Genomic DNA, 17,042 nt, shown 5'->3' on the forward strand with positions numbered 1-17,042 from the left:
ACTGTATACGCTCATCACGAAGATACACTCCCTGACCAAAACATCCTATGAGACTCATGTAGTGTAAGTCTTTGAGAGTCTGTACAAACATCCATCCATTTTCTAACTGCTTTATCCAGCACAGGGTTGTGGGGGAGTCTTAGCCTATCCCAGCAAGCAATTGGTGCAAGTCAGGGTACACCCTAGATGGGATACTGGTCCCCCAGACATCTGTTAAACTCTCTAACCTAGCAAGATGATCATTCATAAAAGTGAACAGTGTTACAGCCTCTTACTTTGGTGAAAACAGTGAAGTAGCAGTGCCAGAGAGTCATAGTGACAAGAAGAACAGGTATGTCATGTCATTTTCAGGAGAGTTTTTGCAGTGGACTGTTACACTGTGGGTGCTATAACTACCATAGTGATCACAGTGATTCACACTCTGACAAAAACCTTCCTGGAGGCTCATGTAATGTACATCCTTGACAATTACACACCCAGATATCTGTTAAACTTTGTTCAATTAAAAGGATCAATTAAAGAATCAATTAAAAGGATCTTCCATCAAAGTCTGTTGCCTCATATCTTGGTGAAAGCAGAGTGAAGTGTCATACAGTCCGGAGGTGTCACAGTAACAGCAAGAAGCGGTTTTTGCAGTGGACTGTTACACTGTGGGTGCCATAATTATCATAATAATCACAGTGATTCACACCCTGACAAAAACCTTCCTGAGACATTCATGTGGTGTAAATCTTTGAGAATTACACAGCCACGCATCTGTTAAAGTTTGTAACCAAGCAAAGGAATCTTTTCATCAATGTTGGTTGCCTCATACCTTTGTGAAAGCAGAGTGAAGTGTCTTACGGCCCAGAGATGTCACAGCAACAGCAAGAAGAACTAAACATGTGTCATAGAGCACCTTTTCATGAGGACAGTTAGAGAAGATCTACAAAAGATATTTGTGCATATTCTGTGAGAATTCCTCACACTGCTCATATCCCTGATAGACAGAGCAAACCCCTATCAGAATCGCCTGAGCTTCATTATTTTAGCTAACAGGACTTTGCAGACAGCTCAAAGGCTGTTCAGCGTACATTTCAGAAGAGAAATGTCGGGTTATGTTTTTCCTGGAGACTGGGGCTGGAAACGTGGCTGGGCAGTGTGACCAGAGAGGGATGTGAGGGAGTTGTGTGAGAGGAGGGTTATTGGACTGAACTGTTTTATTGTGGCCACCAGGGTTATCACTGTGACAAACTCCCTGACCAAAACCCACTGCATGAGGGCTCATAGCACATCTTTACAAATATAAGTATGGGCTCCTTCATATCCTTTATATCTTATATAATAAATGTATTTACACTAGTAATACATCTTCAACATTACTTATATTAACAATGCACAAATATACCCTGTGCACATTCTAGATCCTAAATGGATAATACTTGCTAAGGAGCATTTTCTTACTATATTTTCTAAAGCACAGTAAATAAATCTGAGCTTGTGAATGTCAAATGAATGAACATAAATGTTTCATATTTATCAGTGGTATTGTTTTCACTTTACATCCAAGGTTTATTTAGATATCGGAAATGAAATAGTTAGATCACTTTGCTGTATTACTTTGATTTATGTTCAAACTGCAGGGTGTTAAAATTAGTCAAGTTGGCTTTTTTCTTTACATTTTTGTAGGTGCCTGGACATTTCTTTTCACCTAAGAATGAAAATGTCTGCATTTAATGTGATTTCAGATATTGATTTTGTATTGATTAGACGTCATATAGGTTTCATAGTTCTTTCATTTCTTTCGAAGTCTTTTCTCCAGCTAATCCTTAATTACTAAAGTGATTTTCAGCACCTATGTTAATCGAGCAGTCAAGGATCAATTCCATAACGAGTGCACTGGAAGCTTCAGTAATGGAGTGAAATAGAAGTGTCAAAGTTCTCTATCCCTGTCTACACAGGTGTGGCTGACTGTACCTGTCCTGCCAATTGAGACAAAGTAAGGGCATTTCTCAACAAAGCATTTACATACAAATGCCATTAAGAAACCATATTCAATTAAGAAGTGTTATAAACTGAAAAGTGAACAAATTATCTGCACTGCTAAATTTGAAATAGTTGGACTGAAAGAAATTGTTTACCTGTTTGTTACTCTTGAAGGCTGTCGAGAATCTTCAGTTTTTCCATGTAGATGTTGCTGGAGCACAAAGGCGTCCTGCGCCTGTTCTCTAGATGTTGTCCTCATGTGGGAAATCACTTGCTCCTCTGCGTCTCTCCAACAGTAATAAACATGAGTGTCTTCATCAGACTGCTAATATCCAGAGGGAACATCCTGCTGTCTGTCGAAGGCTGTGAATTATCCTTTATCAGCTGAGGTGCAGATACAGCAGAAGAAGGAGTAAATCCCAACTGTCCACTCCAGGATTTTCCCAGAAACCTGTCAGAGTCATCAACACAAATCCCAGCAGTGGCAGATTTTAATCAGGTAGACTCTCCTGGTGTGACCTCTGTAGATTCAGACTGGATCAGCTCGACACTGGAAGGCGACATGGGTCACTCTTAGTAGTGTAGTAGGCACAGAAAACAAGAAACACAGAAAATCCTGAAATATAAATATAACTCATCTGTAATCGCTTAGTTTACAATTGAAAGAATGGCAGAAGAGTGATGCCCTTGGGAAAAAAAATATCCCAAGCAGAAAAACAGAAACAAAACTCAATATTTTACATCTCCATTTTCATTGGTATGGTCTGGCTTGATTCTAAGATGGTAATCTTTTTCCAAATGCAGTGCACCGCTGAGAGCAAGCCAAACAATGTAATGCTAATTAAAATAAAGCTCCACTGCTCTGATGAAATTACGTACAAGACAAGGCAGCCAGTGAGAGGCCGAGGAGACCCAGGGCCAGAGGAGCTGTCATGATTCCAGCAGCAGAGCGCAGTCTGTTCTTCACACAGTGACTGGGGCAGCGCCTGGGGCTTCTACAGCTCAGCAGCTCCTGCTGAGTTTAAACAGGAAACACAGCTCTGCCAGATTTGCATTTATGACAGAGACACCAGGTAACGTGGAAACATTACAGATGTGAGAATCTAGAGTGTGATCTGCCAGCCTGCAGCCCCATTTTCTTATTTTATTTGGTAGGAAAAAGAAATCCCTTTGTAATGAGATTCACTTACATTTCCCTATCTAATTAAATGATGTCCAGTGCAAGGAGTGCAGATCTGGTGTGAGTGGAGTTGTCGCTACTCTGTTACCTCTCTGTTGTGCCCTGGATATTGAAGGTGGTTTGACAGCAGAAGTGCCAGTTATAAGGTTTAGCCATCAATCAAGAGGAGGTGCATCATATTGACATAATTGGCAGATTTAGAGCTATTCATCCTATAAGTATCTAGAATGGAATCTTTTGGCAAGAAGCAGAGCAGAGCCAAGCACAGTGAAATCCTGTCACACCACAGTAAAAGGTAAAGACATGCTTTTCCCAAGAGCAGTGCAGACTGTGTGAAAACATGGCACAGCTACTCAAATGCAAGAAAGTTGTGGGCTGGTGGGCTGGTCAAACAGCAGAAAATGCTTCAGAAATTCACCAGAAATTCACATTTTACATCTCAATTTAAAAATATTGGAATGTAGTGAGGGTTTTTGTGTGGGACTGTATCACTGTGACCGCGTATTGACTGAAGACTCATACAGTCTTACTATTTGGGTGATCCTCCCAGTTATACACTTACTAACAAAAACCTTCACCACAAAAGCACATCACTCCCACTTGCTCTGATATCCTTAACTCCATAATGAATGCCATTATCCAATCCAGGGTGGGGAAGTACAAGAGGCAATAACGAAGGAGAGAGGAGAGCAGCAAAGACAAGATCCAGCCAGACCAAGGCAGAGCAGTGGACACACATGGTTCCAGCAGGTTGGGACCACAGACAGACACTCCTGATGAGAAGACTCTGGGAGGTGAGCTAGGTATTAACACGGTAAAACCAGTGACAGAAATCGGACAATTGTGCTTGTGTTTCTGACAACACAACACAATTTGCTCATTCTCCTTAGTGATTAATTTTTAATCAACAAGCTCTTCATAGAGATCACTTAGCTAATAGGGTAGAGATCCTTCTTCTGCAGGGCGGACCTCAGTTGGTTTCCTATGTGTATTCCTGTTCTAACTCTTTGGCTGCCCAGCTGATGCACTTTAAGCATCCACTATGCAGATGGTGAGGGGAGAGGTTTTACGCTGGTCAGTTTCACTGTGGCTCCAAACAGAGCAGGACTGGTCACAGTCACACACTGCCTGACAAAAACCTGCTGATATCCCCTCACATTACTGCAAGTATGAAAAAACATTGTGTGTGACGGTACAGCTGATCATCACCACCATGCATAGGAGAAGGAGGAGAAGGATAAGGAGAGGGAGAAGGAGAAGGAGGAGGAGAAGAAGGAGAAGAAGAAGGAGGAGAAGGAGAAGGGGGAGAGGAAGTAGGAGAAGGAAGAGAAGGGGGAAAAGGAGACGAAGAAGGAGAAGGAGGAGAAAAAGAAGGAGAAGGAGAAGAAGGAGAAGGAGAAGAAGGAGAAGGAGAAGAAGGTGAAGAAGGAGAAGAAGAAGGAGGAGGAGAAGGAGAAGGAGAGGGAGAAGGTGAAGGAGCAGGAGGAGAAAGAGAAGAAGGAGAAGGAGAAGAAGAAGGAGGAGGAGAAGGAGAAGGAGAAGGAACTTGAAGGTGGAACTGTTTCTCCTCCTGACAATTTGCAGAATATGGTGTAACACTGCTGTCCCTGATCTGCCTGTGTACAGGGGGTGTCCATCACTGCTGAAGGGCTAGTGTGTCACCCCTAGAGAACTAACACACGACTCACAGGGGACTCCTGGAATAAAGTGTTTCCCAACATGGATCTGGAAAATTCACCAGTTTTTTCCATATTTACTGTGAGAAAGCAGCATAAAGATGCACTTTAATAACAAACTGTAACGCTAAAAGGAACCAGCATGTAGCAGGGATATTGTACTAACTGTCTCACAGTGGAGCTTTACTTACCCACAAATTCATTTCACATGATTGTGATTATTCTAAAAAAAAACTATTATTTATATATTATTTATATATTAAAAAATATATTAATTATTCAAAAAGATTTCTAATGTAAAAATCGCTTTTAGAAAAATAATGTTGTGGAGTAATAATCACAATGCAAAAGCTGTTTATACATCATACTGCTCTCCTTTTCAAAGATCACTTTTTCAGGTACTTCGCTGCGTGATACAATGCAGTCCGTAAGTAACAGTGACACAATTTGTGTTGTTTTGACTCTGTACTCCAGCACAGTGGAGCTGTGATTTTTGTGCAGATCCTGCTGTGATTCCTATATGGTTCACTCAATATAGACACAAATTACCTTCAAATTAAAGCTGACATTCTGCACTTTAACCTCATAGTCATTGTTTAATTTCAAATCCAATGTGCTGGAGTACAGAGCTAAAACAACACAAATTGTGTCACTGTCCAAATACTTAAGGACTGCACCGTATGTTGTTTTTTGTGTGTGTGCCGTGGATGAACAGGAAGAGGTTTTTGCACTGGACTGTATCACTGTGGCTGCTACCCCATATCACAGTGCTACACTGCCTGACAAAAACCTCCTGCGCAGCCCTTCATGAAAGTCCATAAAAAACCATGCACATACAGTACCAGAGTACAACTGTATCACTGTTTATGAAGTGAATAACTCCTGATATGTAATTGTGACAGCTATCCCCTGACAAAAACAACAACAACAACCACACACCGGAGAGCAACTGTATTGCTGTGGCTAATATAATTCCTTCACACTTCATTAAAACGCCCACACACCGTGTCAGTGCTCAGTGGTGTGGAAACAGTGAATAGATGGTAAAAACGCAGTAAAGTGCGGCAAGAGGCCGAGTAAAAGCAGGATGACGTTGATGGGAAGAAAAGTCAAGACAAAACAGAAACATTAAACTGTGAAAGACTTTGATCACATTTACCTTCGTACGCACTGCAGAGGAAGAAGAGCCCAGTGACTGTGGAGGAATGTCTTTGTGCAGATCGTGCTGTCAGAAATCAGAGCTGTGAGACTCACGCCACCCGTGAATCAGAGACAACAAGAGAACTATTGAATATACCCGTGGTATTTCAGTTTTCAGGGCCATTAATCCAGGAGAAAAGTTTAGCTATTTCTCCATACAACTTTCAAGACAGTTCTGTCCCATAGAAGACATTTTGAGGCATATCATAAATATTATTATTTGCATGGCAATTTCCTCTGTATGTTGTAGACTGCATACATAGTACATACATAGAAGACATGTTCTGTTCTGTAACCAAAATAAGTGCAAAAACAACACATAGTGAGCTTCCTAGAGTAATTCATAGTGTTGAATGTTGAATTCATTGTGTTGAATGTGATGTGCAGGTTCTGATCTGAAAGAGGTTTTTGTACAGAGCTGTGGCATTGTGGTAGTTGTTATCACTGCGATTCACTCTCTGACAAAAACCTTCTGCTCCTCAATGCGTGGGGCTGCTTTCTGGATAAACATCTGCATTTTCCCTCATCTGGCGCAGGCTTTGTGTCCCACGGCGTGTAGAGCAAAGAATAATGGAGGCATTATTGATGTCTCAGAGAAAATGTTTGTAAGTAGTTGATTGTGTATTTCAGTGTGGTTTCAGAAGAGCAAGAAAGCACAAAAAAGCACACTGGGGCATTTGTGGCTTCTAAGTTCAGGCCCTTTAATAATTATAGGTAATGAAACAGATTAAGATCTTAAAAATAGTGACTGTTGGACAAAAGTAAGCTAAGCCTTCTTGTGCAGAACAGTCCTGTTACAGTGGTAATTATGACAGTACAGTAGACAACTATTAAGCCTCTGCACTCAAGCTGTTGATAATCTAAGGATACACATAAAGCTGAGATGGGAAGTGACTGTTCTGCTCTGCAGTGGTGTCCAGAGGTTTATGTACTGGTCTGTGTCACTGTGGGTGTTGCTATAGTAGTCACAGTGACACACTCTCTGACAAAAACCCACTACAGACACACTCATGGGCAGCCATTAAAAATATATCTGGACTGTTCCTGTCATATTTCAGGTCCACTGACATACTGTACATTTCATTTGTTTGTTTCTTGAACAAATTGCTCCTGCACTGATAGAAAACACATATAAATCCATAACTTTGCTGTAAGCATGGACATTGACAATCATTATCACCTGAAGAAGGCTCCACGGCTGAAACGTTGTTCTCTTTCTTCTTTTTTTCAGCATGGAATAAACCTATTATTATTTGTTCCTTTGTAGACTACGCATGCTGACGCAGCTCCCCACCTGAACTATTATCTGTGTCATGTTTGTAAGCTCTTGATGTTTCATACTGCCAATTACATTAACAGAAAAGATTCTGTGTCTGCATATTTTATACAATTATGAAGGGCGCATAGTGAAATAAGTACAGTAAGATCTCATTTAACTTATACTGGTTCATTCACATTGTATAAGGAACAAAACAGCCAACATGCCTGGAATGCTTTGTGAGATACTGTAATTACAGTGAACATGATTTTACTTAAATTAAAATTGTTTTACTGTCGCCAGCAAATGCGTGACCAGCAGTGCGGCCCACACACGTTTAATTAAATAAAACGTTTAGTTCGTTAATTATTTCACTTTTGAAATTTGGTTGCCTGCTCTCACAGCTCTTTGCATCTATTCTCAGCAAGCAGCGTTTTTTTTTCTGCATTGAATGCATTAATACTGAATGTATTACTTTACATACTGCGCCATTCATTGATTCATACTCCACAATATTATTTTTCTAAAACTGATTTTTAAATTGGCAATCTTTTGGGAAGCTGTTTGTAGCACAAAACATGCAATCTGCTTTTAGCTCTGCGATGCTAATGTTGAATGTCATTTTTTTTTTCCACTGATAACTGTGGGACATCTAAAAATGAGAATGAATGTGGTCAGGGTTATGTATACTGTATCTATGGACGCTTGTCCTATGCCAGGGTAAAAGGACTGTGGGAAAGTTTAAAACAAAGGTTCAAGTTATGTTGTTGTGTACGTGTCTCTAGGTCAGTGGTTCCCAACGCTGGTCCTGGTGACCCCCACATCTTTTGGTTTTTGTTCCAGCCAAGTCCTCAGTTTCACAACCAAACCCTTCATTTGCTTAATAAAAATATGATTGATTTGAACAATTTGTTCCCAGCTCTCACACATGTGGGAGCTTTAATTAAGTGTCAGTGAAATAAAATCCCAAACTTGCTCACCTTCATGCATAATTATTGGGATTGAACACATAAGATTTTCACAAGAGAGCAAAACACTCAGCATGTGATTAAAATAGTTTTTAGCTACTTAAACTGAGTTGAATATGTCGTCAGGCGCTCGGTCTGTGTTTTAGTGTTGTGGCCCTGCAGAGATGAATATGACCGCAGGTTGTTGTACGGTACTATATCATTGTGTCCAGCCCCCACTATACTCACAGTGCTGAAGACCAGCTCAAAAACTTAAGCCTCCAGCACAGTTATTCTGGTGATTAACATTGATATCGACCAGTTTTTCAGATAAATCCATAAAATAGCTTGTCTTATAACTAGAATACCAAGACTAAGAGAACGGCATTTGTTTATTAGCCGGGTGACGTTTTAAAAAATAAAATTTTTGAACAAATACTGAAATATGCTATATTTGTCAGGATACTCGTTTCTTTATTGCCGTACAGCAAAGAAAATCAGATTGAATCGTTGCTTTCTAACCCTTAAACTGCAAATATTTGTTAAAATAACCATGTATATAAGTTTGAAAAAATATTTAAATATAATCATGCGAAATTACGTAGTCGTGACTTCTGATTTCAGAACAACTGTACATATCTGCCTCACTACAGTATATGCCAAGTCAGACGAATATGTTCCAATGTTTAAGTGGGAAAGGTTTTATGATAATTTAAAGTTCTGTTCAGTTTCATAACGGAGCAGGTAATGAATAATACCTTCAGGTGAGGGTGTTCTATGGTGTTTTTTCATTGCTGGATGATTTGATATCCACACTGATAAAGCACTAAAGGCCTGCCAAATGGTTTACAGTACCTGTTTTATTTATCTGCAATCAAAAGCCGTTATTTTGCTTATTCCGCGAAATTTCTCCGCTTTCTGTTCCGTCAGATTTTATTCCATTGTTCAAGCATTTGTCCGCGCGTTTCTCACTAACAGACTCCACTGTCTCCAGCTCTCCAAACGCAAACTGCCGAGACAAAGAATCCTTTCGCGACCGCGGCAAAATCTAGTCATCCACTCCAGATCTTTCTCGAGGAGAATCCCGTACATTTCATCGCTGCTCGTGCTAAATCCAGTATCAGTAGTGCTTTATTCCAGAGACCCGGTGTGACCACTGTGGGCTATTGGCGCAGAAAACCAGAGTGAACGACTGGAAGAAAAGGAGAAAAAACTGTCATATTAGGCAGTTCATTCAACAAACAAAGCGAAAAAGCTAAAACATGCATGAGAAAAAAAAATATTGCTTTAGAAATAAAATATTACTGGATGATGGATGCACGAAAAACCTTCAACGTTTAACGTACAAGGAAAGGCAACCAGAGAGAGGAGACCCAGGGCCAGAGGAGCTGTCATGATTCCAGCAGCAGAGCGCAGTCTGTTCTTCACACAGTGACAGGGGCAGCGCCTGGGGCTTCTACAGCTCAGCAGCTCCTGCTGGGCTTAAATAGGAAACACAGTTCCGTGAGACAGGGTCACCAGGTAACACAGAAACCGCAGACCTGAGAATTATTTGTGCTATCTGCCAGCCTACAGCTCCTCGTTATTTAAATACGTGTTCAGGCTAAAATGCCAATCTTATTTTAGTGGAGCTGATTATCCATTTTAAATGCAGTCCTAAAGTGTCAAAGCCTGTCTAATTATAGTTTAATTTGTATTATCATTATATACTGTATGACGTTCACAGTCAGTCCTGAAGTGCATTGGAACTAATGGGTTTACTCTTGTTGCAACATACTGTAAGCTTTCTTTGCCCTTTATGGTGTGCTCACAGGTGGAGAGACATTCTTGATTCACTCCCTTTGCCTGTGATGATCCAGAGCAGTTCTGTGTGTCTAGGAGGCAGAATTCCTTGCAGTTAAACAGGGCAGACAGAGGGGAGAGGTTTTTGTCCTGCTTTGAATCACTGTGTCCCCCACCCCAAGTATCACAGTGATATAATCTAATTCAAAAACACTGCACCCGTCTTCATTGTGAGCTCATTCTTGATATTATATAGAGGGTCTAGGGATACAAATATAGTATACCCATATTACCTATTGTATTGGCAATATCAAACCTAAAGGAAATGCATTATGTGAATTTAAATTGATTGTTGGAAACTCCCTAAACTCCCCTCTGGTCAATATCAACCCTGAACTACGATGTCAGTCCTTCATGTTGAATGAGGACAGGACATTGGAGTGCACACTAGTATCTGTCCCAAACACACACACACTGGGGAAAGGGGTTTTTGCATGACAGTATATCACCGTGCTGTCCCAGTTAGTCACAGTGATATACAGTGTGACACAAACCGCTAACTGCAGCCAGCGGCTTGAAGATTAATTTGTGTTACCTGTGCCAATATGTACTTTAGTTCTGACAACTTGGCATTCTTAGATTCACGATCTGAGAATTAAATGATGTTCTGCTAATTTCCTAATATTAGTCGTCATAAAAAAGCAGAAGAAATGATGTGACCGTCGCGGTTCTGGGCAGGCTTGTGCCCTCACCACTCCACCCAGCTGGTTCGTCCCACAACACCTGGGCACGAACCCGGGTCTCCGGCGTAACACAGCAGGGAACTAGCCGAGCTAAATGAGACCTGCCTCAGCCCAGGCGGCTGAGATCCCCGTTATGCGCAGGGAGGGCAATGATGTCACCGTGCCCAAACTAGCTCCACTCCTGTCTGAGTCACGGCACCAATGTGACCACCATGTCCTGCAATTCTGGACAATTGGAGCCATGCTATAGCACAAGTCTGTTAGTTCCTTTGTGAGCACTGGGAATGTGTTGTGTTAGGATGTAATCATAAAATATTCCATTGACAATCATCTTTTTGTTTTTCAAAAAGTTTGCTTACACTCATGTTTTGATTTAGTGGTGCATCAGCATTGGATTTTCTAACAAAAAGGTGGAAAGTATTGAAGAAACTGCCCTGTAACACCTGAAGGAATTATAACAATTGGTAATAAAGGCTCATTCTGGCGCATTCATCACCTATTAATTTGTTCTGCCGATGAATTCTGCTCATCCAGGAGAATGCTGTTCAAACATAAAGGGAATTTATTCAAGATGTACAACAAATACATGTAAAGTGGAGACTAATATCTTCACATTTCACTTTCTACACCTCACTTTCTGCTAGATAGTCCAAGGTCTTTTTCTGAGAAACCACATCTACATTTCCACAATCAATAAGCACAATCTCCCCTAATTTGAATTCAGTGATTTGGTCAAATTCTAATTATGACAGAACAAACCAACGACTATGAAAGGATACTTCATACTTTGCTTGTCAACTCACCTGGCTGAGGAGATCAGGTCTGTTGTTTATGAGAAATGAACCAGGGAGGCAGCTGCAAGGATGAAGTTGGAGTAGAGGGAGGGGAATGAAGTAGAAGTGTGTTTTTGGGATTTGACCTGCTGCTGAACATGAAAAAAAACAGATCTCAGCATCTCGTTTTGCCATTCAGAGTGCCTTGTCTTGTATTAAAATAAGTCCCCTTCCAGTATGATCATTAGTTGAGTTTAGGAGTTGCTGTGAAATGGCTGGAACTTGCTAGTCTAGGATTGGCCATTGAAAAAAGAATGTAGACACAGAACTTCCTGTTCCTCTATGAGGGTGGGACCATCCTATTTTCATTGACCATGTCATGAGATGTTTGTGGGGCTGCAGTGCAACGTTCATGGCTCCAAAGATGGTCATCCTAGTGGATTTCCAGTATTCTGAGTGGTTGGAGCCAATTAGCAGTTTGGAAAAGACAGTGCGGGACATTGTGTTGGGGTTTCCTTAGGACTCTTCCATCATTAAATCTTGGTAATTTTAGTAATTTCACTATTTCAACATCATATAATGGGTGAACACATGCAGGGTGGGCACATTGTTACCTTAGAAAAGGCATGCTGTGAGACCAGCCCTATTAAATATGTATGTCTCCTTTTGGAATAGGAATGTTTCTTGAATGTTGCTGATGTTTTTTGCAGTGGTATACCCGGGAACTTCCTCAGTGTGGTGACCTTGCACAATAATACAAGGCAGTGTCATCTGTCTGCAGGCTATTCATTTGTAGGTACATGGTGTTAGTGGAGTCTGTCTTAGAGATGGTGAACCTGCCCTGGACAGAGGGCACGTGCTTGATATCATTTTCCCAGATCCATCTGAGCCACTCCAGTCCCTTCCCCTAGGGCTGGAGGATCCACTATGTCCCGTAACTGCTGTCAGTAATTGTGTATCCTGACAACGTGGAGGACAGTTTTGTAGCCTCGCCTGGTTTCATGATTTGAGAGTTCGACTGAGTCAGCTGGACACTGCAGACCACACCTGTCAGGGATGAACAGACAGGCTGTGACTCCAACATGGCTACATTGATCACTCTTCAAATGCAGCCTTGCTCTTCAACAATCCCAACAGCTCGATGTTTAAAATGATTAAAAAACCTGCAAAACAATTCACAAAACCTTTACTACTAAACAAGTACCACTTTGACATCTGTAATACTTAGAGGTGTGTGTATAAGTAAGAACAAGAAGTAGTGGGAAAATGATTTTGTCTTTAGTGTGCAAGGCTGAGAATCTACTCACAATGTCTCTCTGGATGACTTGAGCTTGGCACGACTGTCTGCTACTTATTGGAGATGCTGGATCTTGATTTGAAAAGAGAATCGTTATGCAAAACAAAGTCTTTCCACTGCTCTATATTTCTATAGACTCAGCAGGCATCTGGCTCGAATAGCACAAGAATGTCCTATAGCTCACAATCCTACCAAGTGCAGTTTTTGCCAAGACAGTCCCTTTCATCACTCCAAGATGACAGAACAGAGATGAGAGAAGGCCTTTCAGACCCCTCTTACTGGCTTCTCTGCTAGTATGAATGGATATGGCAGATTGCATGATCTCGGGATTCTTTGTGACCTGGATCATCAAGGTGCAGAGAAGGTCATCCTTTCTTTTGGAAAGAATGCTCCACTGCCCAATCCGGGAATTCAGGAAGATGAATTGGGTCATAAGAGGATTTATCAAGAGCTTAGCTGCTCAGTAGTGAAAGCCAATAGCCTAAACAGAATGGAACGATTTCAAGTAGACTACTCTTATTTCCTCTAAAAGCATTAGAATAATTTAGTAAGTCGCTGCTTCAGAGCAGTGAACTGTAAATAAACAATCAGGAAATCCAAATGATGTGACATTTCACAGGAGGTAGTTCTAAATATATCGCTAACACTAAATACTCTATGCACTTAATCTGTTTGATTTTCTAAGGTTTATCTATGCAAACAAAATTCTTACAGTCGGGTAAGTCTATTGATATATCAAAGCGATATAGAAGATATAGCAATGTGAGTGATGATCAGGGACTTGTAACTGGATGATTCCAGTTTCAAATCTCAGGTGAGACATTGTTGTCATACCCTTGAGCCAGGTACCTCACCCAGTTAGACTAGTAAAAATAAACAGCTGTATAAATGTGTGGAAATGTGAGTTGCTTTGTATAAAGGTGTCAGCCCATATATATTAATATAATGATTAGCCGACACAGAGGGGAGTTTCTGTAATGGTGTAAACCAATGTGCCCCTGTAGTTATCACAGTGGTTTACTGCTGTACAAAAACTTTCGGTTCCCACACGCAAAAGCTTTAAGGTACAATTGAGGTACAAAAAGTTCAAAGCCACTGCAATTCTTTGGAAATATCAATGCTTTTGATGCATAAATCACTGCACGGATATTAAACAATGTAAAATGCTTACAGCTAGGAAACTTCAAAACGTTTTCATGTCTTTCAGAAGAAGGAAGAAAATTGTTAATAATCCTTCAATCAACACAATAATTTTATGGAATTGTAAAATTGATTTAATGATTAAATGAATACATTAAAAGACAGTATAACTGCAGAACTAAAAAGCAAAGACTGAATTATTTTTTATCTAGCTGTTGGTTTAATCCTGCACACAAAATTCCACACATACCTGAAAATGTTGAACATGATTCCAGTGTCCAACAGTGAGCTTCCAACATGTGGAAGAACAAAGATAAAGATTTCTCCTGTGGTGATAGACTCAACCTAATCTCTGAGGTGGAGTGGTCAGTCTCCTGCAGCCGGTCTCTGAGATGGTGTGGTCATTCTTCCGGGTTCTGAACTTGAACAACCCAGTCTCTATGCTGCTTTGATCAAGCTCTTGTTGTGTTCTGGTCATTCCATGACTTTGTTATATTTCCTGGTTCTTTGTCGTTGTGCATGGAAAGTGCCTGGCATGATGCAGTGGAAGGCAATCGTAATGCTGTTGTTTTAGGTAATAACTGAGGAAGGCATGGCCTGGTGACTTGTCAGTGCTTGAAAGCTACCACTAGGAGGAGCTATTTCCTTGGTGAACACTGACAGGACCCGTCTTCGCAGATGTTGAAAATGATCAATGTGAAATCCAAGCAACGTGGGTGTGTGGAAGAGATTGGGTCCCCTTTGTGAATCCCTGTGCTTCCTCACTATGGCTGCCGAACACGGTAGAGTCCTCAGCCAGCAGGCTGCTTATGTGTAAGTAGAAGATGGAACAGTCTTTCGAAACAGTGAATCTTGACAAGTAATGTCAGTGACCAGAATTTTAGAACAAAGCCCGGTAATTCCAGTCTTTTTCCTGGAGGCTCTCCGATCCAACCCATCTGATAACCGTTCACATCCACCCGGCAGACTTCACAGTTAAATCTCCTGGTTCCTTCTGCTCTGCAGATGGATGGGTCAGATTTACACCTGAGCCACCTCCTGTAAGAAAGGACACGTATTATGTGTTTATGTGAATGAGGAATACACCCAGGCAGACAGGACAATAAATAGAACAAACTCACTCGTAATTGATACCTGAACAACACAGACATAAACTGAAAGACGTTCCTGTAACGTCCTTCAGATTTCTCACTCCCTTCCTCGGCTCATAAATTTTGCTGGGTTTCTGTCGATATGGCTGCTGAGCTGACAGCTGGGAGGCTCTTGAAGAAGGAAGTTCTCCTCGGTGTTGCGTGTCGTTCAGTTGGACAGGATGTACTGAGCGTTCTCCCCCAGTGTGAGTGCTTGCCTGTCAGTGTGAGGATTGTGAGGGGGTTCCAAGGCAGGATCAGTACGCTGCTGAGGTAGAGTGTAACAGTCCAAGGTAGACAAGCACAGACACTTCAAGGAAGCAAAGTCAAAAACCAGGCTTGAGTCAAAACGGTAAGAAAAGCAAGGTCGAAGTCTAAAGCAAAACAAGGGGACAAAACACAAAAAGTCAATGTTCCATAGTAATCGAGGGTCAAAATCAGAGGCAGCGACACAAGCAGAGCAGTGAGGCCCCGTGAGGCCAAAGCCAACTTCAAGACTGAGCAATGAGTAGACAGGAGAGGTGGTTTAAATAGAAGGATGAATGATAATCAGATTCAGGTGTGGGTGACAATTACTGAAGCTGTGCAGTGGAGAATAGTCACAAGAAAACTTCTGATGCAAGAGAAGCAGATCAGGTCCCAAAATCTCCACAGTCAGGGTTTGAGACACACCACTTCACCTTGAGTCGAAAATCCTCATTTTGAAATGTGGAATGTTATCGAGCCTCACAGAAAGAGCCTCTTTCTAACATTACATTAGAGATCGCAGGTCCATCTGTGTATGTCAAAGGACCGAACAGTCTCCAAAGATGTTTTTATGGTTTCTAATAGACGGTATGAAAAGATCACTAGCCTTGTAAACACCAGCAAATGAGACATATTTTCAGTGCCTTGCAAAAGTATTTACCCCCTTTCCCAGCTTGTTGGGTTATAAAGGAGGTACACAGATTTTTTAAGTAAACATTTTTTATCCTAATCTTGAACCTGAACAATTTTAAGGGTGAAACAATTTACTTGTCAGCAAAAACTGCAAAGAAAATAAAATCTAAAATGTCAACACATCTAATACACATGTACTCACCTCCTTGCTATTTAGAAACCAAAATGTAATTAAAAAAATTACTTTTTGTGCCAGACAAATAGTTGAATTCTCCCTCTTTGTGCAAAATAAGAGTGGATCACAATATTTTACAGTAAATGCACAGATCTCTGTGAGATCCCTCAGTCAGGAATTGAACTGTAGTCAATGATTCAATACGGATATGATTTAAATCATATAAACTTTATATATTTCCAACTGTACTTTTATGCCTGTGAATTAACCCATGTTGTCTCCTTTTATAAAGCAACACATTTAAAAATAGAAATAAATCAAACTAATGATGAACCAGCTATTTGAACTGTAATCAACTTGTTTAAGATGTTTAAGAGGATTTTCTTTTAGAGATAAAGATAACTGTAGTGCCACACTCTGTCTGTTCTGCTAGATTTTGTCTCACCCTACAGGCCACCTGCTGCACAGTGTCTCTCGCGCAGTAATAGACTGCAGTGTCTTCAGCTCTCAGACTGGTCATGTCCAGATACAAACTGCTGCTGTCCTTCGAGGCCGTGAATCTTCCTTGTACAGCCGGGGCGTAGCTGTTGCTAGAACTGGAGTAAAAGTAAACTATCCACTCCAGCCCTTTCCCAGGAGCCTGGCGAATCCAGTACATGCTATAGCTGGCAACATTAAACCCAGTAACTGTGCATTTCAATCTGTGAGACCCTCCGGGTGTGACCACCGCTGACTCAGACTGGGTCAGCACAACATCGGACTGGACACCTGCAAGACAACAAGGGAATCAGAGACATTTAATACAAATCTGAGAAGTTTAATAGAATGCTGAGAAAGCAGCACAAATTATTATTGAAATTTTCACTTTTTTATTTCATTTTTTATATTTTTATAAGA

General features: G+C 40.9%; 1 long non-coding RNA gene across 2 annotated transcripts; it reads right to left on the reverse strand.

The window, feature by feature from the left end:
• Nucleotides 1–8,679: 8,679 nt before the first annotated feature.
• On the reverse strand, nucleotides 8,680–16,514 carry LOC107077219 (uncharacterized). Of its 2 annotated transcripts, none has more exons than XR_011189351.1 (6): nucleotides 15,096–16,514; nucleotides 14,212–14,999; nucleotides 12,832–12,893; nucleotides 11,555–12,687; nucleotides 9,573–9,707; nucleotides 8,680–9,418 (listed from the first exon to the last, which is right to left on the reverse strand). It is a non-coding gene; the product is annotated as an uncharacterized lncRNA (long non-coding RNA). The 2 variants fall into 2 exon arrangements; XR_001478302.2 differs by having other exon boundaries at nucleotides 15,083–16,514.
• Between the last annotated feature and the right edge of the window lie 528 nt (nucleotides 16,515–17,042).

Source organism: Lepisosteus oculatus, chromosome 4 (genome assembly GCF_040954835.1).
Source record: "Lepisosteus oculatus isolate fLepOcu1 chromosome 4, fLepOcu1.hap2, whole genome shotgun sequence".
In the NCBI taxonomy this organism is placed as follows: domain Eukaryota; kingdom Metazoa; phylum Chordata; class Actinopteri; order Semionotiformes; family Lepisosteidae; genus Lepisosteus; species Lepisosteus oculatus.